Source organism: Helicoverpa armigera, chromosome 22 (assembly GCF_030705265.1).
Source record: "Helicoverpa armigera isolate CAAS_96S chromosome 22, ASM3070526v1, whole genome shotgun sequence".
NCBI classification, from domain to species: domain Eukaryota; kingdom Metazoa; phylum Arthropoda; class Insecta; order Lepidoptera; family Noctuidae; genus Helicoverpa; species Helicoverpa armigera.
Genome location: NC_087141.1, coordinates 10,062,612 through 10,088,362, shown reverse-complemented (window position 1 = coordinate 10,088,362; position 25,751 = coordinate 10,062,612). Strand labels below are relative to the sequence as shown.

At 37.9% G+C, this 25,751-nt stretch overlaps 1 long non-coding RNA gene across 1 annotated transcript; it reads right to left on the bottom strand.

Annotated features, from left to right (window-relative positions):
• Positions 1-1,102: 1,102 nt before the first annotated feature.
• On the bottom strand, positions 1,103-25,447 carry LOC126055207 (uncharacterized). The gene is made up of 3 exons (XR_010277602.1): positions 25,319-25,447; positions 24,445-24,542; positions 1,103-1,216 (listed from the first exon to the last, which is right to left on the bottom strand). It is a non-coding gene; the product is annotated as an uncharacterized LOC126055207 (long non-coding RNA).
• Positions 25,448-25,751: the final 304 nt, after the last annotated feature.

Sequence of the window (25,751 nt, the reverse complement as noted above, 5' to 3'; positions counted from 1 at the left end):
ACTGCATGCTCGCTCGATAGATGGCGTTGTCCTGGTCTAAATTGCGCTATGGTTTCGTTACATAGCTAAGTATAAGTAGTACTTTAAAAAAAAAAACAAATATTTTCATGTAATAGCGCCATCTACCTCTTAAATAAATCTCTTTCATTCTAAAAATTATTCGATAAAACGAAATTGTTTAGTTTATTTTTAAAAAAATGTTGTTTACGTGCTACTCTAGGTGTACATATTTAGTTTGTTATATGTATATTTAGTTAGTTACATGTAAGTTAATTTAATTTGTTATATACTTAGAGAAGAAAAAGACCTACAAAAAATAAATTAGATCCCACCAAAAACATTAAATGTAAAAAAAAGCCAATCCTCTACGCAATTCCTCCACTGTGAAAAGTTTTGAGATCGCATAGAAGCCAAGTCCTGTTCGACTTTACATTAGATTTTTGATGATCGGTCAGTGAGTCAGTCAGTGACAAAATGGTGTAACTTTGATCGCTCATAACTCGTAAACTATTTATTCAAATGTCTTGTAATTTTGAGACTGAGTTTGTTTTAATACTTACTCTTGGTCATCGAAAACCTAAACTCCTAGCTTTGTTCACATGGAAGTTACAGGGGGCTGAAATAGCCGCGAAACGCTTCGAGAAAAGATGGTACGGCCGTGCCCGCTTTGCTCGAGTCTTGGCTGGAGTGCCCCAGCACCGTGGCCGTGCCCTCAGATAATGATCGTTTCTGCAACCGTTAGTCAAGCTATGTCTTTCAAAATACTAAGAATTGGTAAGTACTATGTTAAGACGGAACGTAGGGTTTAGAAGACCTTTTTATTGATATGTAGATCAACATCCAAATATTTTGCTCATTCTACTTTCTTCACTGTTGGGAAGCTAGATCATCACCGTCTAGCACAGGGTATAAGTGTGTCCATCGAGGTACAAAGAAGTTTGCCGGTTTTTTTCGGCCATAAAGTTGATATTGGTAGTAAGCGACTGCGGTACGGGAAGCCCCTGTGGGGTAGGGACCTCAGCTTAGGGCTGATTACGGCATTTAAAGAAAGGGGTCCAGCAACGCGCACTGGCTCAGGCAAGGCTCGGGATAGGGCGTTTGATTTCAAGTGCTATTATCATTGCAACCGATACGTACCAAGCGAATCATGCCGTACGCTCTCTTGAGTCGGCCGTTCGTCACTTTGATTAAGCCTTGCGCAAGGTTAGCTCTGAACCTGCAACGTGAAAGCCACACAAATTAATTAATTATACTCAGAATAATATCACTACATAGTATAAAACAAAGTCGCTTTTTCTGTCCCTATGTCCCTTTGTGCGCTTAAATCTTCAAAACTACGCAACCGATTTTCATGCGTTTTTTTTAAATAGAGTGATTGAAGAGGAAGGTTTATATGTATGTTATGGACCAAGTGATAAATTGGGCAGTATAAATAATGCCCGGTCATTATGAAAAATGCCCAATATGAGAGTGCAATTTGATAATAATTATTCAAATAATCAAATTGACCGGACACTATACATATTGCCCGTGACCTTTTGGGCAAAGTAATACAAACATATTAAAATTGACCGTTATTGCCATTTAATTTAAAATAAACTAATTATTAAACCACTTAAATAATCAGCCTCATGATTTGGATTAATTATGAAGGACTTCTGCCTTAAAAATCCACTAGCTTTCGCAATAAAAAGTTAAGTGCCGGTGTTCCACCCGCTCTCAGAAGCTCTGAAGTGATTCCGTCCTCACCCGGCGCCTTGTTGTTCTTAAGCTGCTTCAGGGCCATCCTAATCTCGTACAGACTGATGTCCGGGATATCTTCGGTATAATGTCGGGACAGCTTGGCTCCTGGATCTCCTGCCAAGCTGTCAACGGACTTTGCGACCGAAGTGTATAACTGCCCATAGAACCTCTCGATCTCGCCTAAAACCTCTGCCTTGGTCGACGCTATGCTGCCATCCTCCCGTTTCAGCTTAGTCATCTGGCTTTGCCCAATAGACTTGTCCTTTGCGAACACTTTGGAGCCTTGGTTTCGCTGTATGGTCTCTTTAACACGATCCGTATTAAAGAGACGCAGATCTCGTCGCAAGGACTTGGATATTCGTCTATTGAGCTGCCTATATGACTTCGCATCATGGGAAGACTGCAACTGTAGCAAGCGTCGTTCAGCCATGAGATTTAAGGTTTGCTCGGTTAGTTTTTGAGGTCTATTTTTACGGCAGGGTCTAAAAAACTAAGACCCTACCGTGCGGACAGTTTCCACTAGCCCGTCGTTGATCTCGTCCACTGACACTAAGTTCTCGAGGCAAGCAAAGCGATTAGAGAGCTCGAGTTGAAAGCTTTCCGGGTTTTGAATATGGGACCGAGTAGGTCGGAGCGTAGACTTCATCAGACTGGACCTTTCAAGTTTAATATTGATATTCAGTGAGGCTCTTACGATTCCTCAATGTGCGTATGTTGTGTGTTACCAGGGCCAGTCGTCGTGGGGGTGGGTAGCCGGATCTCTTCCGGAGATTCTTAGCACCCCCTGCTCCGCCGTTACCTTGACCGCTACCCGCGCCAGGGATAGCGGAGCTGCCGGGGACTGGGGGCCTGGTTTCTGTGCTTCTCATTGGGGGGGTAATTGCCTTTAATCGCCACGCTTGGCAGGCGGGTTGGCGAACGCAGTGAGGGTATGCAGTACGCGGAGGACGCTGCTGCCCGACCTCCGGTTTGTCCCTTAGTCGCCTCTTACGACACCCACGGGATGATTTGGGGGGAGCGCAATTCTAAGCCGGCGTCCCACGGCATTAATACTAATACAACAAAGAAAAAATCATTGAATCGAAATCCGTTCAGTAGTTCCGAAGATTAGCGTGTACAAACAAATAGACATACAGACAGAATTTTTTTTTTGGATTTGTGCTCCATTACTGTTTCTAAACCCCACCCAATTATTATTTTTTTAATATATTCAATGTACACACACAGTTTTTTTACAGATTTATTATATGTCGGATAGGGGGAGGCGAAACATCAAGAATGGCACTATTGTCCGACACCAGCTAGGGTAATCGCACAAAGAGATAACTAAAAACACTCTAATCTCAAAAACGTTTATTCAAATTAGTCAGAACAAAAGACAGCCCCCAAAACGCCCGCCCTTCGCCACTTCCTATGTGTTTTGGCTGGGGAGAAGAAGTGGCGGCACAAACTCCCCAGCAACACATGTCTGTCTGTTAGGTTAGAAGAACCTTTACACTTTAATTTCAAAAGACACTTTACACACTTTACAATATGCAATAACACTAGGTACACTAGACGTGACGTAGGGCAGTTTCGAGATGTGTGCCGCACGACGACTCAACGAAGACTGAGCTCCGTCGACGCCACGCTGACCACCACGACTCTGCCAAGCGCGCCAAAATGTTGTTTCACCGGAAACGCCACCAGATGGCGCGCTTACGTCTCGTTTAGTGTCCGTACTATTGACCATCTCCGACACGGCCATCCTGCGTATTCCCACGTCCTCGTGGGTTTAATCTGCAACAACACAAACACAGCACAGTACGTTTGCCTCGGCCACTCCTGACCATATCATCAAGCTCAGCTATTGTGAAACTTTGTTAAAACATTTGTTAAGACTAGGATGCTCCCTTAACCAGGGACATTTCATAAATAGAGGGTTCCCTTAACTAGGGTTTCCTTCACTAGAGACTTCTCTTTACCAGAGGCTTCCCTTAAACAGGGGCTTCCCTTAAACCAGGGGCTTCTCTAAACAGAGGCTTCTCTTAACCAGAGGCTTCCCTTAACCAGTAATAGAAAGTGCTTAGGCAACCGATTAAATATTGACAACGTATGTGTCAGTAATAGACCATCTCGATTTAAGAATAGCAATCACCATTTGAATAAAGAAACTAGATACGTTAGTTGCTAAGCGCGAAATCAAAGAAAGATCCAATTGCTAGTCAGACTTTCAACCGTGTACGGTGCACGTACATGAATTTTTAAAAATACACTTATTGCAATAAGTTAACTAGTAGGCTCGTGCATTTGCACTTTGGACGCAACCTACATTTGGCAGTGCATTGACACTAACATATTGCATTCTTCGATGCAAATTATGTATCGTTTATTTTTTTATTTTAGTGTTCAATTAGACGTGGTTTGAATCGGACAACTTGCATTTTTATTTAGATTCATCCCGTCGGGCATTCAGTGACATCATTTTGCATTCCATACTGACATTCCACATTTAAGTGACAATTTGCACTACATTTGCATTGACAATACTTATGTAAGGGAAGCCCCCTTACAAACCGGTAAACAGGACCATTATAACTACGGTTATCATCAATAATCAATTCCCTGTTCTCAGGGTTTTTTACAACATTAGAGAGAGGCCCGATCAACAAGTTAAACAAAACAAAATCATCATCACAAATCTGAGCTGGTTTTCAAGGGCAATGCATACTCAACTCGTCCAACCTGTGCACCAACACAGATTAGAAACCGCACCAACGATTTCTCAGACCCATCACCACATGTTACACCACATGAGGTGCGGTCTCTAGTTCTGACCCATCATCCCATGTTACACCATATGAGATGCGGTCCCTAGGTTCGAGTATGAGTACACATGCCATTCTTAATCGGAATTGGTTTCACTACCACCGTCATCAACTATAACTCTAATTCTTGGGTACTTGGTGATCGGTTATCTTTCCTCCACAATCATGGGGGTGTTTTTCATGTTTGTTTAGAGTAAAGTGCCTTTAGTAGGCGTATATCCCCGTCTAACACATCAATAATCTTAAACGCACCTTTAAACTTAGGATCTAATTTAGTCTGACGCACAATTCAATCAATCAATGAAGCAGAAACTGAATCTAGACACACGGCAGTGTATCCGCCAAGTTCGAGCAACAAAAGCGACACACCGGCCGTGGGTTATATTACACGAACCATTTCGGGCCAAATTCGACCCCCCTATAACTCAAAATCTATTTTATTTACGCATATCAAATTTGTTGTATCTGTTGAGACCCCCTCACTTATCTAAAATACAAAATTTCATTAATATACCTATTGTGGGTCTTGAGATATTGACGTCAGAAAATCGCTATTTTTACTATACACTCACTGACTGACTGACTGACTCACTCATCAAAAACCTAGACCACTTCCAATGGTCGTATTGACTTGAAATTTGGCATGGAGGTAGGTCTTTATGTAAAGATAAAGGGAAAAATCTGAAAATGGCCAAGTGTGAGTCGGTTTCAAAATGATGAAGGTATACCCGATGTAAATTTATACCCCTAAGGAACTAAAACGAACTAAAATCTATATTTACATACTATATCTTCGAATGGTCGTATCGATCTGAAATTCGTTACAAAGGTTTGTATTTAGTCAAAGTAAAGTAAAAATCTGAAAACGGCCAAGTGTGAGTCACTTTCGAAAATCTAGTTCATTTCTTTGTAAGAAGCATAGTGCATATTTAAAAATCTGAAAGATAGTATAAATGAGACATTTCCTTAACTAACTTAATCATAAGAAGAAAATTAAATAAACAACCTTACAAAAATAAATGAAATCCCACCCAAAACTAAAATGTGAAAGACTGCCAAGTTCGACAATATGGGAATGCTTCGCCTATAAAAGAAGTGAGATCTGAATAAGTACCAAGTTCCATACACATACCTCAGTTAAAAATAGTTACTTTTTAATAATGTTACTTGGCAAGTTTTAATAGAAAATTAAATACTTGATTCATTGCGTTTAGTAGGTTTATAACAAGGTGTGGGAAAACTTGCCAAGTAACATTATTAAAAAGTAACTATTTTTAACTGAGGTATGTGTATGGAACTTGGTACTTATTCAGATCTCACTTCTTTTATAGGCGAAGCATTCCCATATTATCGAACTTGGCAGTCTTTCACATTTTAGTTTTGGGTGGGATTAATCTAACTTTAGGATATTGATAGGATCAGGTAACTAGTCAACTCTGGGATAAAACCTAGGTTCACGGTGTCTAATTCTGATTATCTACGATTCCACTAATTAATAAGCGCAGTGGGAGCGCAATCAACAATACTGAAACTGCCTCAAGTTTATAAATGTCGTAAGACAAATAACCTCAACATAAAGCAAAAATGGATCGGTCTCACCGTGTTTCCACTCTTAGCGCATGATGATGCGCACATCGCTATGGCGCGCAGTTCAGCAAGGCTTCACGTTCACAGACACCACGGAGATGCACCAACACTCCGACCTCACGATCGCACGTCAGGCTCCGATTCCAGCTGGGATGCTCCATTTTGTCGCCATATTGCACAATAATCACCATAACCGTGCCTGCGCTGAAATTCTTAATCAATTTTCTACTATATCCTCCATATCAAAATTCTGATGTTTCCTTATTTTGTTTTCTGCCTACTGGAAAACATGGTATTCAGCATGTGCCTATCGTGCACTCAGAAATCCAGAAAGTTTGTCTTCACGTGGCGAATTCTCTCGAAACTAATCCACCATCGGCCGCCACACATCACTCCGAACGAGCACATCACTTTTTCACTTTTTGAACACGTGGGCATGGCAATCCTTAACACATGTGGGCATTCGGATTGCATCCCACTTCTGATGTCGGATTGGGGGGCGACGAAACATCAAGAATGGCACTATTGTCCGACACCAGCTAGGGTAATCGCACAAAGAGATAACTAAAAACACTCTAATCTCAAAAACGTTTATTCAAATTAGTCAGAACAAAAGACAGCCCCCAAAACGCCCGCCCTTCGCCACTTCCTATGTGTTTTGGCTGGGGAGAAGAAGTGGCGGAACAAACTCCCCAGCAACACATGTCTGTCTGTTAGGTTAGAAGAACCTTTACACTTTAATTTCAAAAGACACTTTACACACTTTACAATATGCAATAACACTAGATACACTAGACGTGACGTAGGGCAGTTTCGAGATGTGTGCCGCACGACGACTCAACGAAGACTGAGCTCCGTCGACGCCACGCTGACCACCACGACTCTGCCAAGCGCGCCAAAATGTTGTTTCACCGGAAACGCCACCAGATGGCGCGCTTACGTCTCGTTTAGTGTCCGTACTATTGACCATCTCCGACATATATATTATATGTATAGATATATATATATGTATATATTTATATATATATATAGATTAAGGAGCTTCTTTAAAAAGCATAAAATAAAAAATTAAAACCCCAACCCAAAAAAAAAGTTGCTACGCAATTATACAAAAAGTCAAAATATAAAAAGCTGTAGGGTTGCTGGATTTGAAATTAAAGCCCCGTTGTACTAGACGATAGTTTATTGACAACTTGTCTTATGAAACGTAACACTTTACAATATTTATGCAACAATGTTGAGGCAACCCTAAGTGGAGGGACGAAAGGGACTGCGTGGCTATCGCCGATCAACCTCCCCTAGCTGGCTAGTTCCTGAAGACTGCTAGGCTATCGAACAGGATCTAGTCGTACTTAGGCTCAGAATTTGCTGCGTGGCTACCGGACTCTGAGCCTCTAGCTAGTGGAATGAATGGTTTGCTCGATGACGGTTCTGCTTATAAAGGCAGACTGTTTACATGTGTGCACAATATCTACACGTAGTTGTCTGTAGTGGTGATGCGGCGCTCACGCAGATAGACGGCGTTACTGATCTGCTGAAGCTGTCTTTAAGTTTATGACTGCCACCCACACTAGCAGTCTTCAAGAACCTGATAAGGAATCACTACGTTTCCAATTTGTAACTGGGTATAATACCCTACTGTTGCAGACTATTGTCAAGTTTAATTGGCAACTTTAAATATACATATATCATATAATTATACATATACATATTTCTGTTATATCTATCTATTATATATTGTTCGGAAACCTCTAGAACATAGGAACGACGTCGATGGAGGCGCCACCGGCGATGGCATCGGAGGGGGGACAGCGCGGCGCGGGGGGCAGCCACGTACGAGGATCGCGGGCCGCACACACACCTTACCGATCAGCTGTGAAAATTGTACGCGTCGCGCGCCGTTTAATTATATAATTTGTTACAAATCATCCGTTGGAATAAACCAGTACCTATATTTCGGAAACAGCCTCAGTCATTTCTACAGCCCAAGAATTCTCCCTAACAAAGTGGTCCTTCGCAAGAAAGAAAAAACAACGGAGGCAGGCGTGCAGTGACGCGTGCGTGGCGATTTTGCAGCGCAGGAAAAAACCAACGTGGCGCACACGTCTCCAAGAAATATATCGACGAGAACGGATAACTGTGGCTACGGATCGGTAAATAGTGTGTCGTTCCAATTAATCATTGCCCTTTATCACTTCTTAAATTCTTCCCGCTTTGTTGGCCATTTAAATCTGTTCCATTTTTTTTCCCCATATTTATTAGTCATCGCATTCATTTCGTTGCACATATTTCAAGCCTGGTTATCGCTCAAGCCTATTATTGTAGGTGCATCGCTGCATAATTAGTAGCAGGCAAAAATAAGAAACCTGTTTACACGGATACGTGTTAGCTTGACCGCTAATTCACTCAAGGTCAACATCTGTCGCTTTGCAATTTATTCAACGCAGTGCTTGCTCATTAGTTACGAATTAACGTAATTATTATTTATTTGAATAATGGACTCTAAACTTAAAGAATTAGTTAAGAAACGTGCAAGCTGTAAAGCTAAACTTACGCTTTTCAGCAATTATTTAAATGTAGTCCTTTCTTGTTCACGATTAAGTGATTTACAAGTAACAGAACTGGAAACCCGACTTGATAAAATGGATTTATTATACAATGACTATGATAAAACACAGGCGAAATTAAGCTGAATCAGTTAGTTCTGATCAGAGAGAAAACGCAACCACCACTACATTGGCTATTAGGCCGTATCGTCAAGGTGTTTCCTGGTGCTGACGGCATCACGAGGGTGGCGGAAATCAAAACCAAGAAGGGCAACATCACAAGGGCCTTCAACAACATACATATATTTATATATATATATATTATTTTTTATTTGTTATTGTTTTAGGTATTAATATTATATATATGTACATACTGCACCAAAACTACCTGCGATATGGTTATTTCCTTTTTGTTACAATCCATCCAAAGGTTGTCTGTAAGAGATCGCTTTTAGCGATAAGACCGCCCATTGTGTCACCAACTTCAAAATTGTTTATTCTTGTTGATTTTTAATTGGTGTGCATAATAAAGAATATATCTATCTAGATGGCGCTGTATGTCTGTTACAAAGCTAAAAATAACTTTTAACACTAAGTAAGTACATAGTAGACTTTGACTTTGAATTTGTCTTGGCCTGCATTTGAATTTATGTTGACCGTACAATTGTCTACAGAAATGCCTGACCACCATAATAAGACTTGACGTGAATTTTAACTTGCACTTAAAAATTAGAAGCTCTCAAGCCCCGCCACCTGACCTTGAATAGACCAATGAAAAACAAGATCGCCCGGCGGCGCCCGGCGGCCAACCGAGCGCTGCCCTCGCTCCCGCACTGCCCGCACTGGACGCACCCCGTTCTCCTATCACGGTAAAACGATGCAATCTAGAGTGCAGCGTTTAGCAAAAACATTTCCTGCGAATATTTTGACAATGGAAACTGTTATTCCACAGTAGATCGAACCTGTATCTAGACACACGGCAGTGTGTCCGCCAAGTTCGAGCAAAAAAGGCGACACACCGGCCGTGGGTTATATTACACGAACCATTTCGGGCCAAATTCGACCCCCCTGTAACTCAAAATCTATTTTATTTACGCATATCAAATTTCTAGTATCTGTTGAGACCCCCTCACTTATCTAAAATACAAAATTTCATTAATATACCTATTGTAGGTCTTGAGATATTGACGTCAGAAAATCGCTATTTTTACTATACACTCACTGACTGATTCACTTATTCACTGATTCACTGATTCACTGACTCACTCATCAAAAACCTAGACCACTTTCAATGGTCGTATTGACTTGAAATTTGGCATGGAGGTAGGTCTTTATGTCAAGGTAAAGGGAAAAATCTGAAAATGGCCAAGTGTGAGTCGGTTTCAAAATAATGAAGGTGTTTTATACCCGGTGTAAATTTATACCCCTAAGGAACTAAAACGAACTAAATTTATCTATATTTATATAATATATCTTCGAATGGTACAAAGGTTTGTATTTAGTCAAAGTAAAGTAAAAATCTGAAAACGGCCAAGTGTGAATCACTTTCGAAAATAACGAATGTGTAACTTTGATCCACGAACATAATATATGATAACATGTCATGTCAGTCAGTTGGTAAATCTAGTCATAGTTAATCTAGTTCATTTCTTTGTAAGAAACATAGTGCATATTAAAAAATCTAAAAGATAGTATTAATGAGACATTTCTTTAACTAACTTCATCATAAGAAAAAATAAAATAAACAACCTTACAAAAATAAATGAAATCCCACCCAAAACAAAATGTGAAAGACTGCCAAGTTCGATAATATGGGAATGCTTCGCCTATAAAAGAAGTGAGATCTGAATAAGTACCAAGTTCCATACACATACCTCAGTTAAAAATAGTTACTTTTTAATGATGATTACTTGGCAAGTTTTAATAGAAAATTAAATACTTGATTCATTGCGTTTAGTAGGTTTATAACAAGGTGTATGAAAACTTGCCAAGTAACATCATTAAAAAGTAACTATTTTTAACTGAGGTATGTGTATGGAACTTGGTACTTATTCAGATCTCACTTCTTTTATAGGCGAAGCATTCCCATATTATCGAACTTGGCAGTCTTTCACATTTTTGTTTTGGGTGGGATCAAGCTTACATCGTGTAGATTATTGAACGTTGTATTACCATAAAACAATGTAACCCGGGTTGCAGTGTTTTGTCGTCACAGGGCCGAACTATGTCAAAAGCAATTATGCGAAATAAAATTCTTCCATCTTAAAAGTATGCAACTGTAAATTCGGGCATTTAATATTCAGTGAATCAATAATTATGCTAAATATTGTTTATGCCTTAAAAACATTCGTTGAAAAAAAAATATGCCAAGTGTGTTATGCCAAATACAATTCGGCCAAATAAAATTCTGCCAAATAGAAGGAACCCGTCTAACGGAATATCATCAGCAGGGATTTAATTGAAATACGATTTGGGTTTCACCGCCATGTTGTTTTTCCCTCATTCGATTTTCAAGATTTGAAATCACCGCTCCCGCATTTCTCTTTTCTGTCTTCATTCGTGTGCAATACTCCATTTGTGACAATCTTGATAAGACTTTTCAAACAAATACATATCTATATACATATAATAAATCTGTAAAAAAACTGTGTCTGTACATTGAATATATTAAAAAAATAATAATTGGGTGGGGTTTAGAAACAGTAATAGACCACAAATCCAAAAAAAAAATTCTGTCTGTATGTCTGCATGTCTGCATGTCTGTATGTCTGTTTGTTTGTACACGCTAATCTTCGGAACTACTGAACGGATTTCAATGATTTTTTCTTTGTTGTATCAGTATTAAGCCTGGTCAACATATAGGCTATAATTTATCTTCGAAACTTGAAGACCTGATGCAGAACACCAACAGACCAACAAAACATATTGTGGAAGCAGAATCGACGACTTTAACGCTCGCCCCAGACAGTAAAACACTTCCTTACACTGCACAAGACTACTTACATCATATTTAATAATCTCTAACTAACTAATATTACTGTACCACCCTCTAATAACTGTCCATAAAACAAATATCTTGTAACATTTGTCAACCCAATAAAATTCAATATTTCTGTCTATTTCAGTTCTGTCCATAATTAATTTATCCCTTTTTAAATAGCTATTGTGTAAACTTATGTTAAAACTAATGATTAACTTAAAAATAAAACCACCCTCTTGTCTTTATTTTTATTAGTATCTTTTTCTGGTTAATTTACATATGTTCTTGTTTAATTTTATTTTCCCTTGATACTTATCTGTAACTTTGCTATATTCTTTTATTGTTTAATAATATCATCACCCCCCTAAGTGAGTCCTGTGAACTGTATTTGTCAGCCACTTAGCTGTGTATTTGTACATTTCAGATATCTGCACGATAAAACACTCAAAATGCAGACCCGCAGAGCTACAGCTGTAAAAGACTTGGAAGACAAGCTGAGAGCTACCCTGAAAGAGCTGGAGACCACAAAGAACCTCTGTGCCCAGCTGCTGCAGGAGAGAGAAGACAGCGAAGTGGAAGTCAAGAATGTTGTCGACAAGAACACAGTCTTGAAAAATGACCTGGCTGAGCTGCATATTCAGCACATGGATCTCCTCGACCAACACAACCACCTGCAACAAGTGCTGTCATCCTTTCATGAGTGTAGTGATACTCATGAACTAACCCTAAGGCGCATACAAGAGCTTGAATTGGAGTTGAAGGAGGCCCACAACACCATTTCTCAATTGGAGGTTACAAAACACAGTGAACAGGCTGTTGAAACCCAATCTCTCTTTACTAAGTTGGTCGGTAGTACTCATGCAGTGTGCAGCCCGGCTGTAACCATAGACTTGACTGGTGATGATACCATTACACAATGTCCTCAAATTCTTAGTAAGAATAAGATTAAGAAATATGTTAAACTAAATAAAATCATTAGAAAATCTAGACTAGCCCTTAAAAAACAAATTAAGTTAAAAAATTGTATTAAGCTTAGGAAGGACCGCATTAACTTAGTACAACAATTACATAGTTGTTCTCTTGAGCTAGACCATTGTAGACACATGTATGACCTAGACACCCAATACTTAAATGACAGATTGCAGGCTAAAGAGTCACTATTGACTGAAATCTCTAGCAAGTATGAAGATTCACAAAACCAGCTTAGTGAACGTCTGCTTCAGGCCGGTGAGCTGGCAGATATAATCAAGTGCAATGTTGAGATGTTTGAGTCAATGCTTACTACCAGGAACCTCTCCAGTACCAGTACAGACTCCCCTCCATCTCCTGATTCTCCTCCTCTATCTGTCCCCTCACCTGACATTCCTCACGCTGTCCAGAGCGTTGAACAAGTGTCTCAGCAAAGGACTGTACTATTCACAGATAAGTTTGGTAAAGGCCTAGGTTCATACTTACAACACTACCTCTCGCCAACAAGTAGTGTTAGTAGTTATAGTTACCCAAACATGCATTTTAATTTTATAATAAATAATATTGTCAACAAACAATTTGATGATGATACGTCACTGATACTGTTAATAGGTAATAGCTTTGATTTAATTAAAAGTGACATAGTAAATGGTATTAACACCTTGTTAAAACTTAATTTTAAAAACATTATGATAGGTACACTCCCGTACTCAGATTCTTACACGACAGAACAAAATAATTATATTCATAGCTTGAACAGCTTAATTCACACCCTGACATGTTGTCATAGTGACAAATTATTGCTTTTTGATACTAACAATTTTGTTAGAGAATTTTATTTAACGCGGGAAACTATGTTTTATCCCAATAAATATAAAGATAAAATTGCTAATCTATTAGCATTTAATATTAACATGGTCATACAGAATGATATGACAAAGTTTAGGGAAACTACTGATACAGTATTGTCTAGCTTTTGCAACAATACTGTGGTAGATTTAAACTAGGTGCACCGACAATAGAAAAGCGAACTAATAACATCCTACTTTTCCATCAAAATATAAACCGCTTTTCTGGCAAAATTTTAGATATTGATCTTTTAATAGATAAGTACTCCACAGATGTATTGTGTTTTTCTGAGACTTGGTTGAAACCTGAGAAAATGTTATTCAGTATTAATAATTTTGTAGTTGCTAGTGTTTATAACAGGGCGTCAGCTGAAGGCGGAGGTGTAATTATATTGTGTAGAAATAATTTAAAATTTAAAGATAGAAAGGATATTACTTCCGGCTCGGTTGATCGCTTGTGTGAGGTAGCTTGTGCAGAAATTGGAAGCCATATAATTTTATGTGTTTACAGACCTCCAACATCAAATCTTTCATCATTTTTAGACTGTATGGAGGACATATTGAGTAAAGCTTGTAAAAGTAACAAGTTGGTCTTTGTCTCAGGGGACTTTAACATAAATATTCTTACTGAGTCACCTGAGAAATGTAAACTATTAGATTTATTTAAATCATTCAATTTAAAACATATTTTTAATGAACCAACTAGAATAACTGCTACTTCAAGCTCTTGCATAGATAATATCTTTACCAACTCTGAATTTCAGAGTTCTGCACTAATATCTGGAGTAAGGTCAGACCATTTAGGACAGCTTATTAATTATAAAACAAATGAAAAACCCGTATTAAATAAAATAATTACTTGTAGACCATTGACAAAATCAACTTTGAATAAATTCAAAAATAATGTGGAAAACAAATTGCCTAATATTAGCTTGAATTCCTCCAACCCAAATACTAATTTTAATAACTTGTTCCATAAATTATGTCAAGAATTCAATAAATCATGTCCTAAAAAAAAAGTTACAATTTCACAGAAACTTAAATTTTGCGATTGGTCTACCAAAGGAATAAGAATAAGTAGAGATGTCCTATACAACTTATACCACGAAAAATCAATGACTTCTGATCCTTCTTTCCATAACTATGTAAGGAACTACTCAAAGATATTCAAAAAAGTATGTACCCTTGCTAAATCCAAATCACTTAGTAGAAAAATTGCGAAATCTGACAATAAAATAAAAACTGTCTGGAGTATTATAAACTCTGAAACAGGTAAAACTAAATCACGTGACAATGATCCCCGATTAATTATTAATAATGTTATCGTCTCCGATAAAGCAGAAGTTGCCAACGCGTTTGATTCGTATTTCTCAAACATCCCGGTAGAGGTAACAAAATCACTTAACTCGTCCTCTCACACGGCTGAATCAATGCTAAAAACAAATTTTCCTAAAAATCTACCCGACTTTAAATTTAATCGTATTACGGAGCACACTATTTTAAGAACATTTAAGAGCTTAAACTCAAAAAGTACGGAAGATCTATGGGGAATTTCTGTGAAAGCCCTTAATTCCATTATAGTCTGCATCGCCCCCATATTAAGTGATATTTTTAATCTTTGCATTGACAGTGGTATCTTCCCTGACCTCATGAAGCACAGTAAAATTATTCCAATCTTCAAGTCAGGTTGTAAGAAAAACCCTTCTAATTATAGACCGATCTCTGTTCTTCCCGCGCTAAGTAAAATTTTTGAACGGATCATGCTAGATCAGATGTCCAGTCATTTTAACCTCAATCATATATTCCATGACCACCAGTTTGGTTTCTCGAAGGGTAGATGTACTACAGACGCAGGTGTCAGGCTAGTGACTCAAATCCTAGAAGCCTGGGAGAACTCACAGAACGCTTTAGGTGTATTCTGTGACCTTTCCAAGGCGTTTGATTGCGTGGATCACAACACTCTTATTTGTAAACTAAACCATTACGGAATTCGTGGTAAAGCTCTCAAACTTGTCTTATCCTATTTGTCAGACAGACAGCAAAAAGTAGATATAAACGGATCAACATCTTCAGGGTCATTAGTTAAAATGGGCGTGCCTCAAGGTTCAATACTGGGCCCCTTTCTATTTCTTGCATATATTAATGATCTCCCGTACATGATGTCTGACTTGGCAGATGTAATTCTATTTGCAGATGACACTTCCCTTATTTTTAAAATTAATAGAAAAGAATCTAGCCATGTACATGTAGATGATTGCCTGGCTACTCTTTCAAAATGGTTTGCTGCCAATAATCTATTACTAAACAGCACAAAAACAAAATGTATAAAATTCGCGTTACCCAATGTAGCCCAAGCTGATCTCAACATCACGCTTGAGGGCAATAAACTAGACTTAATTAAAGAAACCACTTTCTTGGGCATAACCTTAGATTCAACATTACAATGGGTGCCCACATTACCGCCTTGTCGGCTAAACTTAGTTCTGCAGCTTTTGCAGTAAGAAAAATAAAGCAACTTACGGATGTAGCAACGGCTAGGCTAGTATATTTCGCCTACTTTCACAGTCTAATGTCTTATGGCACTTTGCTGTGGGGGGCAGCGGCTGACGTAGAATCTGTTTTTATACTTCAGAAACGGGCAATTCGAGCTATATATAATATGGGACCTCGCGAATCACTGAGAGAGTTTTTTAAAGAAATCAATATTCTCACGTTGCCTTCTCTCTATATTCTTGAAAACATCATGTTTGTTCGAAAAAATTTACACCGGTACGAGGTAAAAAGCGACATTCACAATATTAATACTAGAAATAAGCATAAAATAGTCGTCCCAAAATTTAGATTAAGCAAAACAAACAAATCGTTTCTAGGGAATAGTGTTCGGTTTTACAATAAGCTACCTAAATGTGTAACAGACCTTACTGATAAAAAATTCAAGAATGTCGTCAAGTCTACTCTTATTAAGAGAGCATACTATAAAATCAAAGACTATATTGACGACAAGGATGTATGGCGTTAGTCCTATATTGCACAAGTGGCTTCCCTGGCGACTGGCAGGCTGTCTAGGAATATCTCTGTCCTCATTAATGTTCTTGCTCTTATCACGTTGTTATTATTATTATTTCTTTTTTCTATTGCTTTATATAACTTGGTTTGTTTAATTTATTAACTTCTTAAAATAGTTTGTATAATAATTTTCTCTAATAACTTCCTAGTTCAACTTGCATTGTATAACTTTCTCAAAGTCAACCCAAAAAATATTGTAAACATTTCTTTTTCATGTTATTGTCGTATGTATCAATACATACAAATTGTAACACCTATTGTTTTTAAAAAGAGTAACCATGGAGTTTCTTGCCCGTTCTTCTCCATAGGAAGCTACTTTTGGAATGGGCAACTAGAATCAAACTTAGTTATAATTTTGACGTTCATAAGTGCTTGTAAAGGCCTACATGAAATAAATGATTTGATTTGATTTGATTGATTTGAAACTATAAGAGATACCAAAATGGTGCCATAGCAAAAATTGTTTCATGTGATGAGCATTTTCAGCTGAGATAATAAATTTTAAGATCTGGAACACCTGATGTGGAACCCCAAGAGCCCAGCTTCTCTGTACCATATACAGGTATGACGTTTTAGTAAAAGTTGTTCAACTTGATAAGCACTTTCTATTGACTTATACAAATTGAAGATCTAAAACACCTGATGTGGAACTCCAGGGGACCAGCTAGACTATAGCATATAGAGGTGTGACGTTTTAGCAAAAGTTGTTCAATCTAATAAGCACTCTCTATTGACGTATATACACCGAAGATCTGGAACACCTGATGTGGAACTTCAAGAGCAATACTACACTTGAAATGTATAGAAACGAATGTTATGAAATAGGTATGATGACACGAAACCGACGATTATCCCTTTATACACTATAGAAATACGAACTCAAGGACAATCCCCGGTCGACGTCGTTAAAAAAAAGACAATCCCCGGTTCTGTGCTATACCATTGCTAACTGCGTGGATGAAAACTACTTGGGCTATTGTGATGGGATGCTAATGGACTAGGAATGGGGAAACTACGGGTACTATGGCACCTGCCGATGACAATGTATTAGATACATGTAAAAATTGCAGGTGGAGACTTCGCCAGCTCACTTACTGGGCCCCCGGGAATCAGTCACTGAATAGCAACAAGAGGGCAACAGGGACATGAGCGGCTGAAGTGTGAGAATACCTCGGCGGATTTTAAACGCAGATTACGCGCTCCCTGTGGGTCACTTACCACGAGGCATCCTCCGAGCAGGGCTACTAACCCTGCTCTAGCGACTCTACTCTGGACGGCCAAGCCAAGCCAGAGGCTTGAGACCTACCCCCGTCATGGTTCACTCCGACCGGCCGGAGATGGGGGCAGTATACTCTCCCTGGAGAACTCAGTATATATAGCCCCGCGGGGTAGCTACTCCCCGTCATCAGCCTCAGATGTCCTGCGGTGCTTATATCTCATTATTATTGTCGTTATTATCTCAAGAGCCTTTGTCCCAATTATGTTAGAGTCGACTTCCAGTCACGATGCAACTGAGTACCAGTGTTTTACAAGGAGCGACTGCCTATCTGACCTCCACAACCCGGTTACCCGCTCAACCCAACACCCCTTGGTAAGACTGGTCAGACTTACTGGTCTGACTACCCATAACGACTGCCAAGAATGTTCAATGACAGCCGGAACCTACAGTTTAACATGCCTTCCAAATAACGGTCATTGGTATCCAAAATTTACGTAGAAAGTACCTACATACGAACTTAGAAAAGTTTCATTGGCAGGTACTTGCCAGACCTGGAATCAAAGACGCACGCTCATACTTGAGAGATTGGTTCTCTACCCACTAAACCACCACGACTTCCACTAAGTCACCCCGACTTTGTCATCTATTTAATGTTTTTTACGTAATAATACGTGTAATATTTTTGCCACACACAACTTAAATGCGGACTAATTAGAATCACTACTTTTATCCCTATGGTCGCGTCTATTGCGGTTCAGTTCTCAGCGTTTTGTTTAGTCTGCTGTGCTTTTGCCGTTGAAGTACAAAAATTAAATATATGGAACGTTTCTAATGGTTATGAGTATTCCGTTGTTTTCAAGTCAACGGGCCCTTAAAATTCAATATCAGACGATTAAGATCTTTGATTTTGCTGACCCCGTAGTCGCTGGCATAAGGGACAGGATCCGCGTACGAAGTCGCGGGCAGAAGCTAGTTAAACAAATAAAATACTGCTTAAAATAATTATTCAATTAATTAAGTAATTTTTATTATTGTTTTTACATAGATTTTTAAACTTGTTTCATTTTTAAACTGAGATTTCAAATAAATGAACTTTAATAGGCCTTTAACTTTAATAACCTACTTCATATTCATATTTCATATTCATATTCATTTATTTGCATTCCATAATGTTTGTTATAGGTGGTATACAAGGCTTAAAGCTATAGTACAATTATGGACCCTGTTAGGGCACAGCAACATAGTTTAAAAATAACATACCTAGTACAGTAGTGAAAAGAAATACATTTGAAGAACTGAATTTTACAATAAAAGATACACTTAGGATTTATATAGGAGACATTTAGAACCAAAATACATACAATAATTACATTTTTATAAAAACGTTATCTTAAAATTTGCTTAATAATTTTTATTGTGTAATGAGATCATTTTTAAGTCATTAAATTAATCTATGTCTATGCTTATTTATTTTGTCTATACATATTAATCTTATAAATATTTTAATTATATTTTTACTGTGACGAGCCCTAAGTATGGTAATTATGTATAATGAAGATTAGCTTAACATTATTTGGTAGGTAGGTAGAAAAAATATCTCAATTTACTTATTACTAATTAATTATTATTATTTATACTTATAAAGAATTTAGTTATATCTTATCCATTATGTATTCATTTATGCTATAGTATGCTTTATTTATTAAGAATAATATTTTTAATTTGTTAATAAAAGTATTATCTCTATGTATGTTCTTAATTTCTTCTGGGAGTTTATTATAAAGTTTTATGGACATGACGTATGTACTTGAGGAGTGCATTTTTAGTCGCGAAGATGGGAGGTTCAGTCTGTTTTTGTGTCTTAAATTATATCTAGATTGTTTGTCCTCTCTTTTAGTATAGAATTCCGGATATTTACGAACAAATTTACAAATTTCGAATATGTAAAGGCAGGGTAGCGTTAATATTTTTAAATCCCTGAAGTAGGGTTTGCAACTGTCTGTGTCTTCAATGTTTACTAAAATGCGAATAAGTTTTTTCTGTAGTGTTAGCAGTGTGGATACGTTTGTGCTATTTCCCCATAGGATAACGCCGTATTTGAGCCACGCATAGGCATACGCATAATAGGTTACTAGCGCAGTTTTTAGGTCTGTGGTCTTTTTTATCTCTCTGAGAGCATATGAGAATTTAGATAGTTTTGCACTTATTTTTTGTATATGTGATTTCCAATCAATATGATTATCAATGTCAACGCCTAGTAGGGTGAACTTGTCAACTGCTTCTAATTTTATATTATTGAAACTAAAGTTTATGTCTATTTGTTGTTTTTGGTGGGGCCGGAACATCATTATTTTGGTCTTGTTAAAGGACATTGTTCAATTTTCAAGCCTAAGAACCGATGTGAATATAAATTATACTATAATTTTTATTTATTTTTATATTGTTTAAAACATATTTTAGTATTCCACGGACACTTCAAATAAATAAATTCCAAATAAAAAGTAGGGTCACAATTATTGATGCCTTATAAAATGTTTCCGTCAGCCAGTGCTGCCAGTTTCGGAAGATTTCGCAATTTCGGTAAATACGGATCGAATTGAGAACCTCCTTTCCGAAATCGGTTATTAAAATTAGTTGGTAACACTTTATTCATTTAAATACCTAAACTGACTAGCTAGAAAAATACTAGTATTCTATATTTTTTTAAGCGAAATCGCGAATTTCTAGCTTGGCATTCGAGTATTAAGCCCCCAGCACACATTGGCCTGTGTTGGGCCAACCTTTGCGATGCACAAATGTAGTGCCACGATCAAATAGTGTTAACACATTGGAGCATGGCTCATTGCTGCCTGGCAAACCACTTGCGATGAACGTCGAAGTAATTAAGGCTGCGGCTATTTATCTGTACACTATCTACTATATGTATATATTTATATTATACTACACTACTATCATCATCATCCTCCTGCCCTTATCCCAATTTTATTTGGGGTCGGCGCAGCATGTTTTCTTCTTCCATACACTTCTATCTTTAATACGCAATCTAATCGTATTATACTACACTACTATATTTACTACTATATTCATTTTACACGCAACACAAAAGTGTACTATTCTCAGCGGTCGGTGACGAACTAAACATTGGCCGAATGTGTAAACACCACACGCCAAGCTGGGCCACGATTCCTTTGATGTGTGCCCAAAAAACCTCGCCGAATGCGCGCCAACCTTGACAAATGTCCACCAACATGCACCAATACCCCGTGTACACATTGGTGATGGCGTGTATTGGCCACGCTTGGGCCAATGTGTACTGGGGCTTTATACTTTCGTAATTGGCAACACTGGTGTACTTCAGTCAGTTTGCTAGTAGTCAGTTTGATTAGAATATAATTATGTCAATGGTTTGATTGCTTTGCAACTATCGTTTCTTTTGTGATTTTCTATGCGTTTCATGGTTTTATTCTAACAACTTTGGCTTGATTACGGACTCCGATTAGATTGCGTACTTGGTAGACTCGGCTGTGTGTAAAGGAAAAGGATTTTCCTGGCATTTTCGGATATTGCTCTGTCTGTGATCGAATTTAGTTGTATTATAATTACAACAATGGATGCAGAATATAGTTTATATTGTGTGAATTGTGGATCTGCTGGAGGTTCTTTGGTATTAGAAAACGAAGAAATACTTCGTTGCATACAACAATGGATAAGCTGGGCGAGATACCAAAATTCAATTGAACCCCCTGCACAGTTCTTAGATAATATATTATTGAGAAATATTGATGATTAAAAACCTTTAATTGAATATAAATATTGTTTTTATTACACATCTTCGAAAACCTCTTTCATTGTTATTGGTAAACCTTACTTTAACTGTTAAATTATTTTGTGTGGTAATGATATTTTTAGTATGGTCTGTCTGTGCCTTCTTGGTTCCGGACCTTCAGTGCCTTCAGTGCCTTCTTGGACCGCGGGTTATATTAAGAAACGTAACGTTGAAAGCAAAAGCGTTTAGGTAGTTGATTTTCATAAAAATTCTAAGCATTTATGAAAACTAGCCACACGCCCCGTCTTCGCACGGTGGCAATGTAAAACCTTAGTGTACAAACCTTCCTCTTGACCTACTCTATCTATTAAAAAAAATCGCACCCAAATCTAAGCATTCATAGGGACAGACAGAAAATGCAACTTTGTAAAATGATAATTGTCAAAGAATTATCTTAAACTTGACTAGGTAGTATCTCTTTTCCTAGTATCTAATAGAGTAGTCTTTTCCTAGATCTAGAAGAGAACATAGAGCTGTACATAGTATTGTTGATATTTTGTATAGTGTAGTTTGATAATAATACTCTGATATTTCACGCAAGCTTGGTTATTTTTTATTTATAACCTCAAAATATTAACTTTTTTCGTAATTATTTTAGTTTCCTGAAGTGTCCGTTCGTGAAAACTTATTTCATAGGATTCCATATAATTTTAAGAGTTTATAGAAGTCACTTTAAATTCGAACGGTTCTTAGGCAGAACATGTATGGAGCCGGAACAATGTCCTTTATTTCTAGATTATGTTCTGCCATCCAAGCTGTCGTAGTGTTTAGTACGTTTGTCAGTTTTCCATTTAAATTGGTATTAGGGTCACAAGAAGAAATTATGGAGATATCATCAGCAAATAAAACGCAAAATTCATTGATATTATTAGGAAGGTCGTTAATGTACACAAGGAAGAGGAAGCAACCGATTACGCTTCCTTGTGGGATAGAAGCTGTGATTGGTATGCTGTTTGATCGGAATATTTCTATTTCATTGGATTTCTCATTAAAAACTCTATTTCGACTAATTGTTCTCTATTTCGTAGATACGAAGAAAACCAATCATGACATTTTCCGCGGATTCCAAGGTTAGCTAATTTATTTAGTAATATTTGAAATTGAACTTTGTCGTAAGCTTTCGTCATATCCAATAGTAAGCCTATTGCATATTTCTTCCTGTCGATGATGTCTAGTGCTTTTTGGATATATTTATATACTGCTAAGACAGTGGATCTGTTTTTCCGGAAGCCGTTTTGACAATCGTTTAATAAGTTATTTTTTTCACAAAAGTTGTAGACTCTTTTGCACATGGCCTTCTCAAAGATTTTGGATGCAGTAGGCAAGAGAGCAATGGGGCGGTAATTGTTTGGATCGGTTTTTGAATTTTTCTTGTGTACTGGTTTTATTACAGCTTTTTTTAATAGGTTCGGAAAATCACCTTCTTCAAAAGATTGGTTAATTAATTTATAAAATGGTAGGGTTAATTCGTCTGCGCATTGTCTCAGTGTTGGTGGGAGCTCATCAATACCGAAGCTTGTTTTATTTTTTAGCGTTTTGATTATTATGTTCACTTCGTATGGATCTACCGGGCTTAGGAAAATTGTTTTCTCTGTAGAGGAGGTCGCCGTTAGGGGTCGTTTTGTCTTAATGTCTGTTGGTCTTGAACTAGCTTGTCCAATAGAAGCAAAGAATTTGTTAAAGAAATTGGCTATTTCATTAGGTTCTGAAATTAAATTATCATTTTTTTGTAGAGTTATATTAAATTTATCGCGACTTTTAATTTTGTTAGTTCGTTCGTTTATAATTTCCCACATCGTTTTCACTTTATTATTAGATTTTATCATTTTATTACTAAAGTGTTGTTTTTTAGCGGTAGATACAGTCTTCTTTAATATTTTTTCATATATATCATACTTCTTTTTAATTTGATACTCAAATGTGCGCGCCATTTTGTTTTTTTGCATTTAGTAATTTCCTCGATGAAGTGGGATGCAATTATTAATTTTTAATGTTTTGAGGTCGATTTTAAACCTCATTACATTTTTTAACTGAGTTTTTGCATAAATAATTTTTAATAGGTAGGTACATCTTTTTAATTTGTCACGTGTGACGTGCGTGCCATTTTCTTTTTTTGAGTTTAGAAATTTCCTCGATGAGGTGGGATGAAAAGTTACGTGTTGCACTCGAGTGCAAAGATTTTTTACCTTGTGCTCTTTTGATTCCCTCGCTATCGCTCAGGATTCTAATTATTGAAACACTCGCTACGCTCGTGTTTCAATTTTAGAATCCTTCGCTTGCTCGGTCATCAAAATTGAGCCCGCGGTTAAAAAGCAACTTTGCACTCTTGTATAACAAATAACTATTAACACTACGTAAGTACCAACTAAAGCATGTCAGACCAAACTAAATTTTGACGAGTCGGGGGACCGCTTTTTACCTTCAAAAATACTTACATAAATCAAGTGATAACTACCTAATTACAACATTAGCTATGTTTGGTGTTGTCGTAGCTTTGTGATAGGATTTTGCTGATGCGTTTGATTGGTTTTTCATCATTATTCCTTCATGAAATAAAGTGTTATGGCTAATATTATGACAATACCGCGATTTTGTGAGTTGACGAGCCTGGCTCGCGGCTCGTCATGTTTGCTTCATTTTTTACTCGGCTCGTCGTGTAAATGTCGTGTTGTATTCAGATACAAATGTCCTACTTGCAGGTCGGTCAGCACCAACAAGCCGCGAGTAAAACCGACGTTTTTTAAAACCGCGGTATAGGCTCGAACGTCGATTACCCACTTTAAATAAATAAAACTCAGGAGCTCTTTTAAAAGTTGCGTTCTTTTTAACTACCCACACAAAAAAAGTGCTTACCCGTTAATGATATCCAAAGTAGTAGTTTGATCTCGTTTGCTGAAGCTTCGGACCCGTGCAGGCTTTAATGAAGTGCAGTATCTGTGTATTGGTTTTTTCTGTTGAATATTAATTTATTAATTAAGTATTTAATAATAATTAACCAACTCCCAAAAAGTATAAATTTCGGCATCCGACTCCTTTCTCCTTATGATGTATTTTTAAATCAGACGGCAGTCGTTAGGGATAGTCGGAAGCACGAATTCGAGTGTTGAATCAGGCGTCAAAAAGGCTGAAACCGACTCTCACCAAGGGGTGTTGCCAGGGTTGAGGAGGTCAGACAGGCAGGCCAGGGGCTCAATTCTGCTAATGTAATATTGTGGCGATTGGATAAAAATTAAATCGCACTTTAACCTTCGCGGGCATTCTGCTCCTAATATAAGACCAATCAAATCCCAATGACATTTCATTGGTTTGCCGTTCGTCTGCCATTTGGTTTATACAGTAGTGCTCTTCAATCATATATTGCAATCATAAAGCATTTGCAGGCAATATGATGAATTATATTGAATCACAGAAAAGGATAATTTGTTTGAAAGAAAAAAAAATGCGGAATGCCACATACGCTTCAATCGTAGGTAATTGAGTGATGATTGGATCTCAGGCGGATGTGAATCGATTGTCGCTTAAGTGAAATTAGCAGAATCGAGCCCTTGTATGTAACAGGCTGGTGCAATTGTATCACGTTTGGTCACGAATTCTTAACACCTCAACAAAATATTTACGCTAGAGAGTGAATGCCTAGCCAGAAACTTTTGTGAGCGCGGGCCGCCTCGCTCGCACTCTAGCTATGGTCTCGCTGAACTCATTGCTATCAGCAGGGATAGTGACGTACGTCATTGTGGTAGAGGCACACAAGGTGCCTTTTTGGATTCTTGCACCGGTTGCGATTGGGGCAGTAGTCCCCCCACTTGAGGGCGCTGCTCGACGCCAGCAGCACAGTGGCGCAGATCAGGCTCAGCACCTGCAACATGGCGGACAGCTCCTATTCACACCCGCTCACCTCGTCTTACTTACAACATTGTTCATAACACAATCTATTGAATCACAACACAATCAATAGATTGTGGTGATTTAAATTTTCAGCTTAAACGGTTCAGCCATTCTTGAGTTACAAAACGTGAAACTAACACGATTTTGTGACAGCCAAGGTAATAAATCTGGATAGTATATCTGAGGGCACGGCAGTGCCTCAGCCAAGACTCGAGCAAAGCGGGCACGGCCGTACCATCTTTTCTCGAAGCGTTTCGCGGCTATTTCAGCCCCCT